The sequence below is a fragment of the Tursiops truncatus genome, chromosome 10 (genome assembly GCF_011762595.2).
Source record: "Tursiops truncatus isolate mTurTru1 chromosome 10, mTurTru1.mat.Y, whole genome shotgun sequence".
Lineage (NCBI taxonomy): Eukaryota > Metazoa > Chordata > Mammalia > Artiodactyla > Delphinidae > Tursiops > Tursiops truncatus.
In genome coordinates this window covers 32,064,252-32,080,128 of record NC_047043.1, presented here as the reverse complement: position 1 = coordinate 32,080,128, position 15,877 = coordinate 32,064,252, and the positions used below count along the sequence as shown (strand labels likewise).

At 39.6% G+C, this 15,877-nt stretch overlaps 1 protein-coding gene across 3 annotated transcripts in view; it reads right to left on the bottom strand.

The window, feature by feature from the left end:
- Window positions 1-15,877, bottom strand: part of TRERF1 (transcriptional regulating factor 1) — a 296,865-nt gene that overhangs the window by 280,693 nt on the left and 295 nt on the right. For 2 of the 3 annotated variants that reach the window (XM_019949710.3, XM_073810715.1), the window contains exon 1: window positions 15,646-15,831. The exons of the other annotated variant lie outside the window; for it this stretch is intronic. The gene's annotated coding sequence lies outside the window, so the exon portion shown is untranslated. Of the gene's footprint in view, window positions 1-15,645; window positions 15,832-15,877 lie in introns of those variants that run through there. 3 annotated transcript variants of the gene reach the window in all.

The window sequence follows — 15,877 nt, the reverse complement described above, 5'->3', positions numbered from 1 at the left end:
ATAATAATGTAAGCTCTGAAAGTTTGCCTATCTAAATTACAATATAACTGCATTAGGAGGGTGGAGGAATATGAAGGGTATAGGTACATGGTGCAGGCAGGGGATGAAAGAAAGTGAAATCCTCATCTTTCCTAACAGGAAGTGCATAAATGATGCCTAAAATGGAAAAAAAAAATCAAGAAGCAGTACAAGGGGGACTTCCCTGGCGGTCCAGTGGTTAAGACTTTGCCTTCCAATGCAGGGGGTGTGCGTTTGATACCTGGCCGGGGAGCTAAGATCCCACATGCCTCGTGGCCAAAAAACCGAAACATAAAATAGAAGCAATATTGCAACAAATAAAGACTTTAAAAATGGTTCACATTAAAAAAAAATCTTTAAAACAAACAAAACAACAGAAAAGAAGCAATACAAGGAAGCTATTTTGAGATGTGGAAGCAGTTAAAATAATTCAGTGTTTGCCTCTGAGAAGGCAGAAGTTGGGGGAAAGGGACTAGGGACTGCTCTGCTTTCTTTTCCTTTATCTTTTCTTTTGTTCTTTTTTTTTTTTTAACAAACTTTGTAGAACTATATAACTGTTGAAATTTGCACATAAATAATTTTGACAAAAATTAAAAATTAAAATACACTCATATCCTGTAATCCAGGGATTCTAGCTCTAAAATTTTATCTAACCCACAGGCATACACATGTGCATAATTACATTTTTACCAGGTCGTTTATTGCCTATGGTCTATGAGAACAAAAGATTGGAAATGATTTAAACATCATCAATAAGGGATTGTTAAATAAATGAAACATCTCCATTGGAATAGTAGGTAGCTTATTTAAAAATGAGGGAACTCTATGTATCCTGATATGGAGGAATCTCCTAAACGAAAAGGCGAATGCAGAAAATTTGCATACATGCTACCACTGGTATAAAAACAAAAATAAACACACTTGTAATGTACAGAAACTCTCTAGAAGGACACACAAGGAATGGAAACAGTAGTTGTCTCCAGGAGAGGGAACTTAATGGCTAATGGAAGGGATAGGAAAGTGCCTTACTTTTCCTAACTATACCCTTCTGTACTTTTAAAACTGCAGACCATGTGACATTATCTATTAAAAAAGTAAAATTTAAATTAAAAAACTTTAATACAAAATGGAAAAACACAGAATTAATTAAATGAACCCAAAGACAAGGCAAATGGATATTTGCTAATTAGTAACTGTATCAGTCAGGGTTCTCCCGAGAAACAGAACCAATAGGTACATCTCTCCACCACCAAGCTTGATGTCAGTAACAGCCATAGGAAGAGATAGCCTCCAATTCACTTCCAACTTCTAAAGCTCACCAGAGCACATATAATTGATGAAATTTGTTTCCTGGACTCTAGTTGCAAAGGAGGGTGGGCAGTATGTTTAGCTTACCACACTCTATAGTGAATGAAAACATATCAGGAGATGACATTGTCTGGGGAAGCCAATCCACAGCATTTGCCGCAGTAACTAAACTTGTGAAGGTGGTTTCTGAGATTCTGATATAATAGTACCATACCTGGCAGCCTTCAGCCCTTGTCCCTTTTGGACTCGGTGTCATTAGTTTTCTAATGCCTTTGCAAAGCCAGAAAGGCACCAGAACTTTTCTTTCATTTTGCCTCCCATAATGACCAAGTACAATAATTTACATGCCTTAAAGAATATATTGCACTTGTCAACGAAAAAATAATTATTCCTGACACTTGTTAAAGATGGTAAGGAAGACTTTATTCAAAAGGGGCTACTACAATGGGGTTTTGCAGTTGAGGATAGAAAACGAGCTCAACTCTGAAAACAACAAGGACAAACAGATATTTATAGCCAAGGAGCAGAGTGGGGTCAATGAGTGGAAAATTACTAAGAGGACATCAGGGCTAGGGAGATTCTTGCTAGACCAGCTCAACAGGATTCTTGCTGAAGGCAGGCCAGGGCGATAAGACAGCAAGGATAGGGGATGAGGAATTTGATCGAATATCAACGTGATCAGACCAAGGGTAGGAGTTTCTTGCTAAACTGACTCAGCAGGATTCTTGCTAAAACTGGAAGAAGCAGGCTAAGGACAGAGCCCAATTCGGAGCCAAAAAGAGGACTCAGAGGAACCTGACGAGAAATTGGTCAGGGAGAGAGTCTGTCACACTGCTCAGTACCCAATGGACAGAAATAATTGGGGAGGGGATAGAATGTGCTAGTTGGACAACACTGCCTCAGAACATGCCATGTGACAATCCTTCCCACATCTAGAAGAAAGATGGCCTTGACAAGCTGACTTTAAGAAGCAGAAAACCACACTTGGAGGAGATCATTTATATCAGTGACAACAGATACAGAAAATATGAAATATTCTTCAAAATCTTTGCCTATATAATGTATTCATTTGTTTACTTTTTTTCATTGCCTGAGGACTTTTTAGAGACCAGCTGCTTTATAACTTTCCTATTAAAGATTAGAGGAAAAAAAAAAAAAGATTAGAGGAAATCTACTCTTAACCCCCAAAGAGAAAAAAAAAGTTGCAATTTACTGTCATCACGGTCAATTATCTCAGTATGAAAGAGGGAGGTGGATAACCTTGTCCCCAAGAAAAGCAGAGCACGTATCCACAGACTTAACCGTAGATGGACCTACCTTGGTGTGACTCTCCTGAGATGGGAAGATCTCAGCTCAGTGTTTTGAAACAATTCAAGAACAAAAGTTCTCAACCTTTTACCCATGGCCTTTAAGAAGGGTCAATTAATTATTTTAGGATCTGTCAAGGAAAAAGGAGACTGGATTTTGACATACTATACTTGAGCTTGGTTAAATATTAAAAATAATAATAAATTAATCTCCCTAGAAGTAGGTCCATGGGGGAGCAAAATGGCATGGAAAAAATATGAGCCTTGGAGACCTTGGAACTCAGGAGAGACGTGAGTTCAAACGCCAGCTCTGCTACTAATCGAACTATGTATCCTGAAATGATTAGATATTTCTGCGTATAAAACCACAATCATTGAGTTCACAATTCTGCAGGTCAGTTAATTTAGGCCAGTTCTACTGGTCTCCCGGGAGTCCCTCAGGTGCCTGCAGGTACCCACAGGTCAGCTAGGTGGCTCTGCTTCCAGGAGTTGGCTGGCTGTTAAGCTGTGTACTGCTGCTTTCCTTCCTGTGCTCTTATTCTCCAGCAGGTCAGTCCAAATATGTTCTCACAGAGAAAGCAGAGGTCCAAGAGAGAGGGTGGAAGTGTGCAAGACCACATCTAGGGACCTAGGCTTGGAATTGGTATACTGTCACTTTCACCACATTCTGTTCTCTAAAGCAAGTCACAAAGCCAGCCCAGGTTCAAAGCTTGGGAAAATACGCCACTCAAAGACTGGCAGAGTCACACAGCCAAGGCAGTAAGTACAGAAAGGCCATTAATTAGGGCCGTAAAACTGAATCAATATCACAGTGACTTTGGGCAAGTTATCTTATCTTCATGAGCCTCAGTTTCATCACATCTTAACTGAAAATAATAACATGTATCTGAAAGGTTGTTTTTTTAATTTTATGTTATTTTTGGCTGCATTGGGTCTTCGTTGCAGTGAGCAGGGGCTATTCTTCATTGCAGTGCATGGGCTTCTCATTTTGGTGGTTTCTCTTGTTGCGGAGCACAGGCTCTAGAAGCCTGGGTTTCAGTAGTTGTAGCACAGGGGCTCAGTAGTTGCGGTGCATGGGCCCAGTAGTTGCAGCACACGGGCTCTAGGGCATGTGGGCTTCAGCAGTTGTGGTGCGCGGGCTTGGTATTTGTGGCTCGTGGGCTCTAGAGTGCAGGCTCAGTAGTTGTGGTACACGGGCTCAGTTGCTCAGTGGCATTGGGGACCTTCCCAGACCAGGGATCAAACCCATGTCCCCTGAATTGGCAGGCGGATCCTTAACCACCGCGCCACCAGGGAAGTCTCTGAAACGGTTTTAGTAAAGAATAGGAATAGGGCTTCCCTGGTGGCGCAGTGGTTGAGAATCCACCTGCCAGTGCAGGGGATGCAGGTTCTATCCCTGGTCTGGGAAAATCCCACATGCCACGGAGCAACTAAGCCCATGCACCACAACTGCTGAGCCTGCGCTCTAGAGCCCATGAGCCACAACCACTGAGGCCTGTGCACCTAGAGCCTGTGCTCTGCAACAAGAGAAGCCACGTAATGAGAAGTCTGCGCACCGCAACAAAGAGTAGCCCCTGCTCACTGCAACTAGAGAAAAGCCCGTGCGCAGCAACTAAGACCCAACGCAGCCAAAAATAAATAAATAAATTTATTAAAAAGAAAAGAATAGAAATAATATAACAGTTACTATTACTAGTGAGCATAGCATTTATCAGTTTATCCGAAAACTTTTTGCCGTAAAGCCATAGCTTTCTTATTGTTCTTGATTTATTCCAAGTCTGTTTCAGCTTCAGGGCCTTTGCACTTGCTCTCTTCTTTGTTTTCAATGCTCTTGTCCCAGATTTTCACATGACTACCTCTGTCTTTTCACTCAGGGCTCAGCATAATTTTCCCTTCCTCAGATATGCCTCCCTGACCAACCTATCTAATAAAATAAATAAAAAATAAATAAAATTTTTTAAAGTTCTATTTATTGATTGATTTTTGGCTGCACTGGGTCTTTGTTGCTGTGCGTGGGCTTTCTCTAGTTAAGGTGAGTGGGGGCTACTCCTCGTTGCGGTGTGAGGGCTTCTCATTGCAGTGGCTTCCCTTGTTGTGGAGCATGGGCTCTAGGCACCCGGGCTTCAGTAGCTGCAGCACGTGGGCCCAGTAGCTGTGGCTTGCGGGCTCTAGAGTGCAGGCTCAGTAGTTGTAGAGCACCGGCTTAGTTGCTCTGCAGCATGTGGGATCGTCCCAGACCATGGATCAAAACCGTGTCCCCTGCATTGGCAGGCAGATCCTTAAACACTGAGCCACCAGGGCAGTCCGTAACTTGTTGTATACAGACTTTCAAACAATATTCTTCTTCTTAGCATCATCCTCACCCACTTTCGGAGTAATATGGTGCTTCATTTTTCTAAGTTTTTCAGAGTTTTGGATATGAATTAGCTTGAGTCTGTGTTGCTCTACTGCTGTCTTAGGTTTCAGCATTCACTGATTGCTAAGTCAGTTACTTCTCATCCATGGGCTTTCTATCTTCCAAAAGTTTGGTGCTGTCATCTCCATACCTAGTCTACCTTTCTTTTTTTTCACCTTTTACTGTCATGAGGTATTCAATGTGCCATGTCTAACTGAAAGCTCGAGATTAGGGTTTAATGCCCACAGGGGAACAGAAGATAAGACTCTGGACCCAAGAAACATGAATTGAAACTGAGATCCCCACATAAAGCCAGAGTTTTCAAAGGAATGGAATATCAGTGAAAGGATAGACTAGGAAAAAACTCATTGACTGGCAGAGGAAAATGACAAAGAAGCTTTTAAACTGGACTCTGAATAGGAAAAATAACTCTCCCTTAGGAATTTATAAACAGGAACAATACCACACGATTGAATTAATACTATTAGGGAATCACCAAGCCAAGAAACTGACGTAAAAATTGGTCCTGGGTATATGATACTCCTAGTGTGCCTGGTCCTGAGTATAGGATATTCCTAGAATACCTGGCCTTGTAGAAGCAAAGGGAAAACTTTTTTGAAGATACATGCTCTTAACACAGGCCTCTTAAGATTCCCACAGCTAATGTTAAGTGAAAAGGATCTCAAATTTGATAATCACAAAGCACAAAGGAACAATCAATTAAATGAGGATCCACACAGACACAGAAAGTAAGATTCAATTTGCAAGGTCTTTATAAATACAACAATCTACTGAACACTACTGAATAAGCATTTTCTTAAGTATTAAAGATATAAAAGAAAGATTCAGAGCCATAAATAAATAATAAGATATTATGAAAGAACAGGAATCTTTGAAAATGAATTAAATATAATTTCTAGAAATGAGAAATGAACTCACTGAAAATAAAAATTCAGTAGATAGTTAATATCAGATTAGACACAGTTGAAGAGAGAATTTGTATGCTAGAAGATAAAACTAGAATGCAAAACAGTTAAAAGTATGGGAAAATGAAAAGGAGATTGAAAGTCATGGAAAATATAAAAGGAAGTCAAACAGAATTCCACAAAGAGGGCTTCCCTGGTGGCTCAGTGGTTAAGAATCTGCCTGCCAATGCAAGGGACACAGGTTCAAGCCCTGGCCTGGGAAGACCCCACATGCCACAGAGCAACTAAGCCCGTGCGCCACAACTACTGAGCCTGAGCTCTACAGCCCACGAGCCACAACTACTGAGCCCACATGCCACAACTACTGAAGCCCGTGTGCCTAGAGCCTGTGCTCCACAACAAGAGAAGCCACTGCAATGAGAAGCCCACGCACTGCAACGAAGAGTAGCCCTCGCTCACCACAAGTAGAGAAACCTGCGCACAGCAATGAAGGCCCAATAGAGCAAAAAATAAAAAATAAAATAAAATAAATAAATTTTAAAAAAGAAAAGAATTCCACAAAGAGGAAATAGAGAGAATGCAAGGAAGGTAATATTTTAAGAAATAATGGCTTTGGAGAGTTACTTGACCATATACCTTAGTCCACAAAGTTAATGTCATCAAATACCAAAGATCTATATCATATAGACCGTGTTCTCTGCCCACAGTACAATACAATGAGAAATCAATAACAAAAGATAACAATGCCAGAGGTGGCCAAGATTGCAAAGAAGGAAAACCCTAAGCTCACCTCCTCCCATGGGCACACCGAAATTACAAACTCCAGAACTATGATAAAATTAAGCAAATATTGATGAAAAAGTTTGGAAGACTAACAGAAAAGATCTTCTTCAACTAAAGATATAAAGAATGAACCACAACAAGACAGGTAGGAGGGGTGGAGACGTGATATAGTCAACACCCATACCCCTGGGTGGGTGACCTACAAACAGGAAGATAACTACACTTGCAGAGGTTCTCCTCAAGGAGCAAGAGGTCGAAGCTCCACATCGCTCCCCAGCTCAGGGGTCCTGCATCAGCAAGACGAGCTCCTAGAATGTTTGGCTTTGAAGGCTAGCAGCACTTACTTTTGGGAGAACCAGAGGTCTGTGGGAAATAGAGACTCCAATCCTAAAGGGTGTGCACAAAATCTCACATGCTCTGGGACCCAGGGAAAAAGCAATAATTTGAAAGAAGCCTGGGTCAGACCCACCTGCTGATCTTGGAGAGTCTCCTGGAGAGGCAGGAGGCAACTGGAGCTCACCCTGGAGACACAGACACTGGTGGTAGCCATTTTGGGGAGCTCATTCTACGCGGACACTGGTGCTGGCAAGGGCCATTTTGGAATCCTCCCTCTAGCTTATTAGAGCTGGGACCTGGCCCCTCCCACCAGCCTGCTGGGACCAGTACTGGGACACCTCAGGGTGAGAAACTAGCTGGGGGATGGGGAACACAGCCCCACCAACTAGCAGGCTGATACTAGACCCAGAACCCTCTTCCCTGCAACCAACCAGCCTGGAACCCAGCTCCACCCATCAGTGTGCCAGCACTAGCCCTGGGACCCACGGGGTTCCACAGTCAGCTGCCTCATGACCCAGCCCCACCCACCAGCAGCTGGCAGCCTCCACACAATGCAGGGCCTCGCAAACAACCAGACAGGGGGACAGCCACACCTATCAGACCACCCACAGTAATCAGCCTGCCACAACAGGAGGACCCATACAGCCCACATAGGGGGTACTCCTAAGGCATATAGCTCTAGCGACCAAAGGGGAGTGCACTGCTGGGATACGCAGGATGCCTCCTAAAAAAGGTCACCTGTCCAAGGTCAGGAAACACAAGCACTTACCAAATGTACTGAAATCAAAACAGCAAATTAGGCAAAAATGAGACAACAGAGGAATATGTCTCAAACAAAGTACAAGATAAAACCCCAGAAGAAGAACGAAGTAAAGTGGCAATAGGCAATCTACTCAATAAAGAATTCAATGTAATCATAAAGATGTTCAAAGAACTCAGGAGAAAACTGGATGAAGAGAATGAGAAGTTGGAAGTTTTTCACAAAGAATTAGAAAATATAAAGAAGAACCAGAGATGAAGAATATCGTAACTGAAATGAAAAATACACTAGAAGGAATCAACAGTAGATTAGATGATACAGAGGAACAGATTAGTGAGCTGGATGGCAGAGTAGTGGAAATCACTGAAGATGAACAACAACAATAAAAAGAATAAAAAGAAATGAGGACAGTTTAAGAGACCTCTGGGACAACATCAAGCATACTAACATTTGCATTATAGTGGTCCCAGAATGAAAAGAAAGAGAGAAAGGGGCAGAGAACATATCTGAAGACATAATAGCTGAAAACTTCCCTAACCTGGGAATGGAAACAGATATCCAGGTTCAGGACTCACAGACAGTCTCAAAGGCTATTATCAGCTGATGTTTCAGCAGAAACTCTGCAGGCCAAAAGGGAGTGACATGATATACTTTAAATGATTAAAGAGGAAAACCTAAAACCAATAACATTCTACCCAATAAGACTTTCATTCAGATTTGATGGAGAGATCAAAAGTTTTACAGACAAGCAAAAGCTACGAGTTCACCACCACCAAACTGTTTTTCTGAGAAATGTTAAACGGACTTCTTAAAGTGGAAAAGAAAAGGCTACAACCAGAAATATGAAAATTAAAAAAGGAAAAATCTCATTAGTAAAGGCAAATATACAGTAAAGATATTAAATCAACTATGTATAAAGCTAGTAGGAACGTTAAAAGACAAAAGTAGTCAAATCAGCCATATCCATACTAAATAGTTAAGGGATACACAAAACAAAAAGATGTAGAATATGATGTCACAAACAGTAAACGTGGGTGGGGGACAGTAAAAATGCAGGGTTCTTAAAATGCATTTGAACTTTAGAGATCAACAACTTAAAATAATCACATATATATAGATTTCTGTATATAAAACTCATGGTAACTGCCAACCAAACATAACACTAAAGATAGTCATCAAATCACAAGAGAAGAGAGCAAAAGAAGAGGAAAGGAACAACAACAAAAAAGAACTACAAAACAACCCCAAAACAAGTACATACCTATAAGTAATTAAATGTAAATGGACTATGTTCCAACCAAAAGACACAAAGTGGCTGAATGGATATGAAAACAAGACCCATCTATACGCTGCTGACAAGACACTACTTCAGATCTAAAGATGCACAGATTGAAAGTGTGAAAATAGAAAAAGTTATTCCATGCAAATGGAAATCAAAAGAAAGCTGGGGTAGCAATGCTTATATCAGACAAAATAGACTTTAAAACAAAGATTGTTACAAGAGACCAAGAAGGACATTATTGGGGCTTCCCTGGTGGTGCAGTGGTTGAGAGTCCGCCTGCCGATGCAGGGGACACGGGTTCGTGCCCCAGTCAGGAGGATCCCACATGCCGCAGAGCGGCTGGGCCTGTGACCCATGGCCACCGAGCCTGTGCACCCGGAGCCTGTGCTCCACAATGGGAGAGGCCACAACAGTGAGAGGCCCGCATACCGCAAAAAAAAAAAAAAAAAAGGACATTATTATACATACATAATGATCAAGGGATCAATCCAAGAAAAAGATATAACAATTATAAATATATATGCACCCAACATAGGAGCACATAAAGCAAATATTAATAGACATAAAGGAAATTGATAATAACACAATAATACTAGGGGACTTTAACACCGCACTTACATCAATGGACAGATCATCCAGAAAGAAAATCCATAAGGAAACACTGACCTTAAATGACACATTAAACCAAACAGACTTCACTGATATATATATAGAGCACTCCATCTGAAAGCAGCAGAATACACATTCTTTTCAAGAGCACATGGAATATTCTCCAGGATAGATCACGTGGTAGTCCACAAAACAAGCCTCTGTAGATTTAAGAAAACTGAAATCATATCAAGCATCTTTTCTCACCACAACGTTATGAGACTAGAAATCAACTGCCAGAAAAAAACTGCAAAAAACACAAACACATGGAGGCTAAAAATTATGTTACTAAACAACTAATGGATCACTGAAGAAATCAAAGAGGAAATTTAAAAATACTTAGAGACAAATAAAAATGAAAACATAACAATCAAAAACCTATGTGACACAGCACAAGCAGTTCTAAGAAGGAAGTGTATAGCGATACAAGCTTACCTCAGGAAACAAGACAAATCTCAAATAAGCAACCTAACCTTACACCTAAAGGAACGACAGAAAGAAGAACAAACAAAACCCAAAGTTAGCAGAAGGAAGGAAATCATAAAGATCAGAGCAGAAATAAATGAAATAGAGACTAAAAAAGCCCAATAGAAAAGATCAATGAAACTAAATGCTGGTTCTTTGAAAAGGTAACCAAAATTGATAAATCTTTAGCCAGACTCATCAAAAGAAAAAGCAAGAGGGACCAAATCAATAAAATCTGAAATGAAAAAGGAGAAATTAAATGACCACCACAAAGAGATATGGGAACATATGTATATGTATAACTGATTCACTTTGTTATAAAGCAGAAACTAACACACCATTGTAAAGCAATTATACTCCAATAAGGATGTAAAATATATTAAAAAAAATGAACACCACAGAAATATAAAGTATCATGAGAGACTACCATGAAAAACTATATGCCAATAAGATGGACAACCTAGAAGAAATGGACAAATTCCTAGAAATGTACAATCTCCCAAGACTGAACCAGGAAGAAATAGAAAATATGAACAGTAATGAAATTGAATGTAATAAAAAAAAACTCCCAACAAAAAGAATTTGAAAAAGACTATAGATACACATATATGTGTAAATGAATCACTCTGTTGTACACCTGAAACTAAAACAACATTGTTAATCAAATATACTCCAATATAAAATAAAAATTTAAAAAAAAAATCTCCCAACAAACAAAGGTCCAGGACTAGACGGCTTTACAAGTGAATTATGCCAAACATTCAGAGAAGAGTTAGCACCTATCTTTCTCAAACTATTCCACAAAACTGCAGAGGAAGGAGGGCTTCCAAACTCATTCTATGAAGCCAGCATCACCCTGATACCAAAACCAGACAAAGATAACACAACAAAAAGAAAATTACATGGGCTTCCCTGGTGGCATAGTGGTTAGGAACCTACCTGCCAATGCAGGGGACATGAGTTCAATCCTTGGTCCAGGAAGATCCCATATATCACGGAGCAACTAAGGCCATGCGCCACAGCTACTAAGCCTGCGCTCTGAAGCCCACGCACCTAGAGCCCATGCTCCACAACAAGGGAAGTCACTGCAATGAGAAGCCCATGCACTGCAGTGAGGAGTAGCCCCTACTCGCTGCAACTAGAGCAGCAACGAAGACCCAATGCAGCCAAAAATAAATAAATTTTTAAAAATACTCAACAAAATTTTAGCAAACCAAATTCAACAATACATTAAAAGGACCATGATCAAGTGGGATTTATCCCAGGGATGCAAGGGTGGTTCAATACCTGCAAATCAGTGTGATACATCACATTAACAAATTGAAGAGTAAAAACCATATGATCATGTCAATAGATGCAGAGGAACCTTTGTCAAAATTCAACATCCATTTATGATTAAAATTATCCAGAAAATGGGTATATAGGGAACATACCTCAACGTAACAAAGGCCATATATGATAAGCCCATAACTAACATCATACTCAATGGTGAAAAGCTGAAGGAATTTCCTCTAAGATCAGGAACAAGACAAGGATGTCAACTATCGCCACTTTTATCCAACATAGTATTGGAAGTCCTAGCCACAGCAATCAGACAAGAAAAAGAAACAAAAGGAATCCAAACTGGAAAGGAAGAAGTAAAACTGTCACTGTTTGCAGATGACATGATACTATATGTAGAAAATCCCAAAGATACCACAAAAAACTACCAGAACTTATCAATGAATTCAGTAAAGTTGCAGGATACAAAATTAATATACAGAAATCTGTTGCATATCTATACACTAGCAGTGAACTATCAGAAAGAGAAATTAAGAAAACAATCCCAGTTATAATCCTGTCAAAAAGAATAAAATATCTAGGAATAAATCTAACTAAGGAGGTAAAAGACCTGTACTTGGGAAACTATAAGACACTGACGAGAGAAATTGAAGATGACACAGACGGAAAGATACACTGTGTTCACGGATTGAAAAAATTAATTTTGTTAAAATGACCATACTACCCAAGGCAATCAACAGATTCAATACAATCCCTATCAAAATACCAATGACATTGTTCACAGAACTAGAATACATAATTCTAAAATTTGTATGTAAACACAGAAGACTCCACATAGACAAAACAATCTTGAGAAAGAAGAACAAAGCTGGAGTTATCATGCTCCCTGATTTCAAACTAAACTATCAAACCACTGTGGTACTGGCACAAAAACAGACACACAGATCAATGGAACAGAAAAGATAGCCCAGAAATGAACCCACATTATATGGGCAATTAATCTATGACAAGGAAGGCAAGAATATACAATAGGGAAAAGACAACGTCTTCAGTAAATGGTGTTGGGAAAACTGGACAGCTACATGCAAAAGAACCAAACTGGACTACCCTCTCACATCATGCACAAAAATAAACTGAGAATGGATTAAAGACTTAAATGTAAGACCTGAAACCATAAAACTTCTAGAAGAAAGCATAGGCAGTAAGTTCCTTGACATTGATCTTAGTAATATTTTTTTGGATATGTCTCCTCAGGCAAGAGAAACAAAAGCAAAAATAAACAAATCGGACTACCTCAAACTAAAAATCTTTTGCTCAGCAGAGGAAACTATCAACGAAGTGAAAAGGCCACTTACTGAATGGGAGAAGACATTTGCAAACAGTATATCTGATAAGGGGTTAAAATCTAAAATATAATATACAAAGAATTTATGCAGCTCAACATCTGAAAAACAAACAACTTGATTAAAAAATGGGCAGAGAATCTCAACAGACATTTTTCCAAAGAAGACAAATAGATGGCCAACAGGGACATGAAAAGATGTTCAGCATCACTAACCATCAGGGAAATGCAAATCAAAACCACAATGAGTGGGGCTTCCCTGGTGGCGCAGTGGTTGAGAATCCACCTGCCAGTGCGGGGACATGGGTTTGAGCCCTGGTCCGGGAAGATTCCACATGTCGTAGAGCAACTAAGCTCGTGCACCACAACTACTGAGCCTCTAGAACCCATGAGCCACAACTACTGAAGCCCGCACGCCACAACTACTGAAGCCTGTGCACCTAGAGCCCATGCTCTGCAACAAGAGAAGCCACCACCATGAGAAGTCTGCTCACCATGACGAAGAGGAGCCCTTGCTTGCCGCAACTAGAGGAAGCCCGTGTGCAGCAAAGAAGACCCAGTGCAGCCAAAAATAAAATTAAAAACAAAAACACAATGAGATAACACCTCTCACCTGTCAGAATGTCTATTATCAAAAAGACAATAAATAACAGGAGGTGGAGAAAAGGAAACTCTCATGCACTGTTGGTGGGAAGGTAAATTGGTGCAGTCACTATGGAAAACAGTATGGAGATTCCTCAAAAAATTAAAAATAGAACTACCATATGATCCAGAAATTCCACTCCTCTGTATTTATCTGAAGAAAATGAAAACACTAATTAGAAAATATATATGCCCTCCTATGTTCATTGCAGCATTATTTACAATAGCCAAGATATGGAAGCAACCTAAGCACCTATCGATAACGGATCAAGAAGATGTGGTACACATATACAATGGAATATTACTCAGCCACAAAAAAGAATGGAATCTTGCCATTTGTGACAACATGGGTGGTCCTAGAGGGTTTTATGCTATGAAAAATATGTCAGACAGAATAAAATAAATATTGCATGATTTCACTTATATGTGCATCTAAAAAGCAAAACAAATGAACAAATATAACAAAACAGAAACAATGCTATAGGTACAGAGAAAAAACAGGTGGTTGCCATAGGGGAGCGGGTGGGAGGAGGAAAGAAAAAAGTGAGGGAGATTAAGAGGTATAACCTTCCAGTTGCAAAATAAATGAGTCATGTATATGAAAAAGAAAAGAAAAGAAAAGATCACAATGCCATACACATATGAAAATTTAAGAACATACTAAAGAATGATAATGAAAACACTATATACCCAAATTTGTGTAATGTAATTAAAGCATTATATAATGGAAATGTACTGCGTTAATAAATCTGTGATTCTTGAAGTTGGTCCCCAGGCCCACAGAATGACCAGGAACTTGACAGAAATGCAATTTCCAGTCTCCACTCAAAATCTATTGAATCAGAAATTCTGAGAGTGGGGTCCAGAAACCTGTATTTTATCAAGACCTCGAGGTAATTCTGATACATGCTCAAGTTTGAAAACCACTGCCTTAGATGTACATACTGAAAAAAAAGAGAATGGTTAATAGCAAACATCCAACTCAAGAATTTCGAAAAAAGGACACTAAAATCAATCCAAAAAGAATAAAAAATAATAAAAATTTCTTTACAACGTATTTTAATGGCTTTAATTCTATATTAGGACTCTTAAAGAGGCATTATCTTTGCTTCTGGGTTGTAACAACCCCAGTTTTCCTCCAGGTTGACTCTGACTAGGGAGTGCATCAGTGCAAGGAAGTTGGGCAAAGAAGAAAGTAACATATAGTAGAACATTTCAAGATCTCTCATGCTAGATTTCTAGGCAGATAGATGCATACTTTTTTTTCTGGATAGAATCATAAGAAAGTATTAAAAAGGCTTTTCTTTGGGGAGAGGGACTTGGGGTAAGAGGCATAGTTTTAATTTTTTTCCTTTAAAAATATTGAATATTTCCATTGAGCTTGAAGTTCTAATCTTATACATATATTAGTTTTTTTTTTAAAGTGATGACAAGGCTTATTTGGACTGTGGGATGATGGGTAATTTTTATTTCCTTAAAAAAAAAAAACTTGGTTAATATTATAATTTTGTTAACAATAACAACAAAAACATGTCCCAAACCTGGATTGGTTCAGAATTTTTTTTGCCTAATGTAATTCACAATTTCTTTGTGGGAATAAATCAGCATGCCTAATAAAATGTTAAGCAATTTTCTGATAACTCTAAAGGAATTGGAGACTTGTTCTAAGAAATCCACTCACCCAACTATCAGTCAAGAGCCTAATTACCTCTACCCAAACGTAATTTTCTTTTGTATCTAATCTAACAATGATTATTTATTTCTATAAAATGTCCCTATCAAGAGTGAAACTTTGAATTGGCTTGGTAGACTCCTTCTCCTCTGCAGCAAGATTTGTTATAAATTTTAATAAACGGTCATATCTAAATCACTTGGAAACGTTTTCCTTTAACACCATTTTAACATGTTTTAAAACCTTTAAAAACCTGAGAAATGTACACCTCGGTTACCAGTCTAAAGAATGAGGGGTTGATGGATGACAGGGCCTTAGAACAATAGGGATAGAACGTAATTCGTTCATTCGACAAGTATTTGAGTTCGTACATATGCCAGGCTTTGAAAAGTACTCGAGTTCTGCCACGTGCCAGGCACTGTTCTAAGCTCTGGGGATACAAAAATGAACAAAGGGTGTTAAGGGAATAAAACTCAGTACCACACATGATCTCGCGCTTCTCGCCTCTTCCCTGGTGGGCGCCTCTCGCCGCTATGATTCTATGATTCTTGCTGGGCACAAAAGCCCCGCCCGCCCGCTTATCTGCCGTTTGCCCAAGGCTCTTAGGAGGAGATGGACTACAACTCCCACAATGCCATCCTGGGGCCTCCTTGTAAGGGCTCCACCTTTTCCCTGGCCGTGCGGAGGACGACTACAGTTCCCAGAGTGCTCT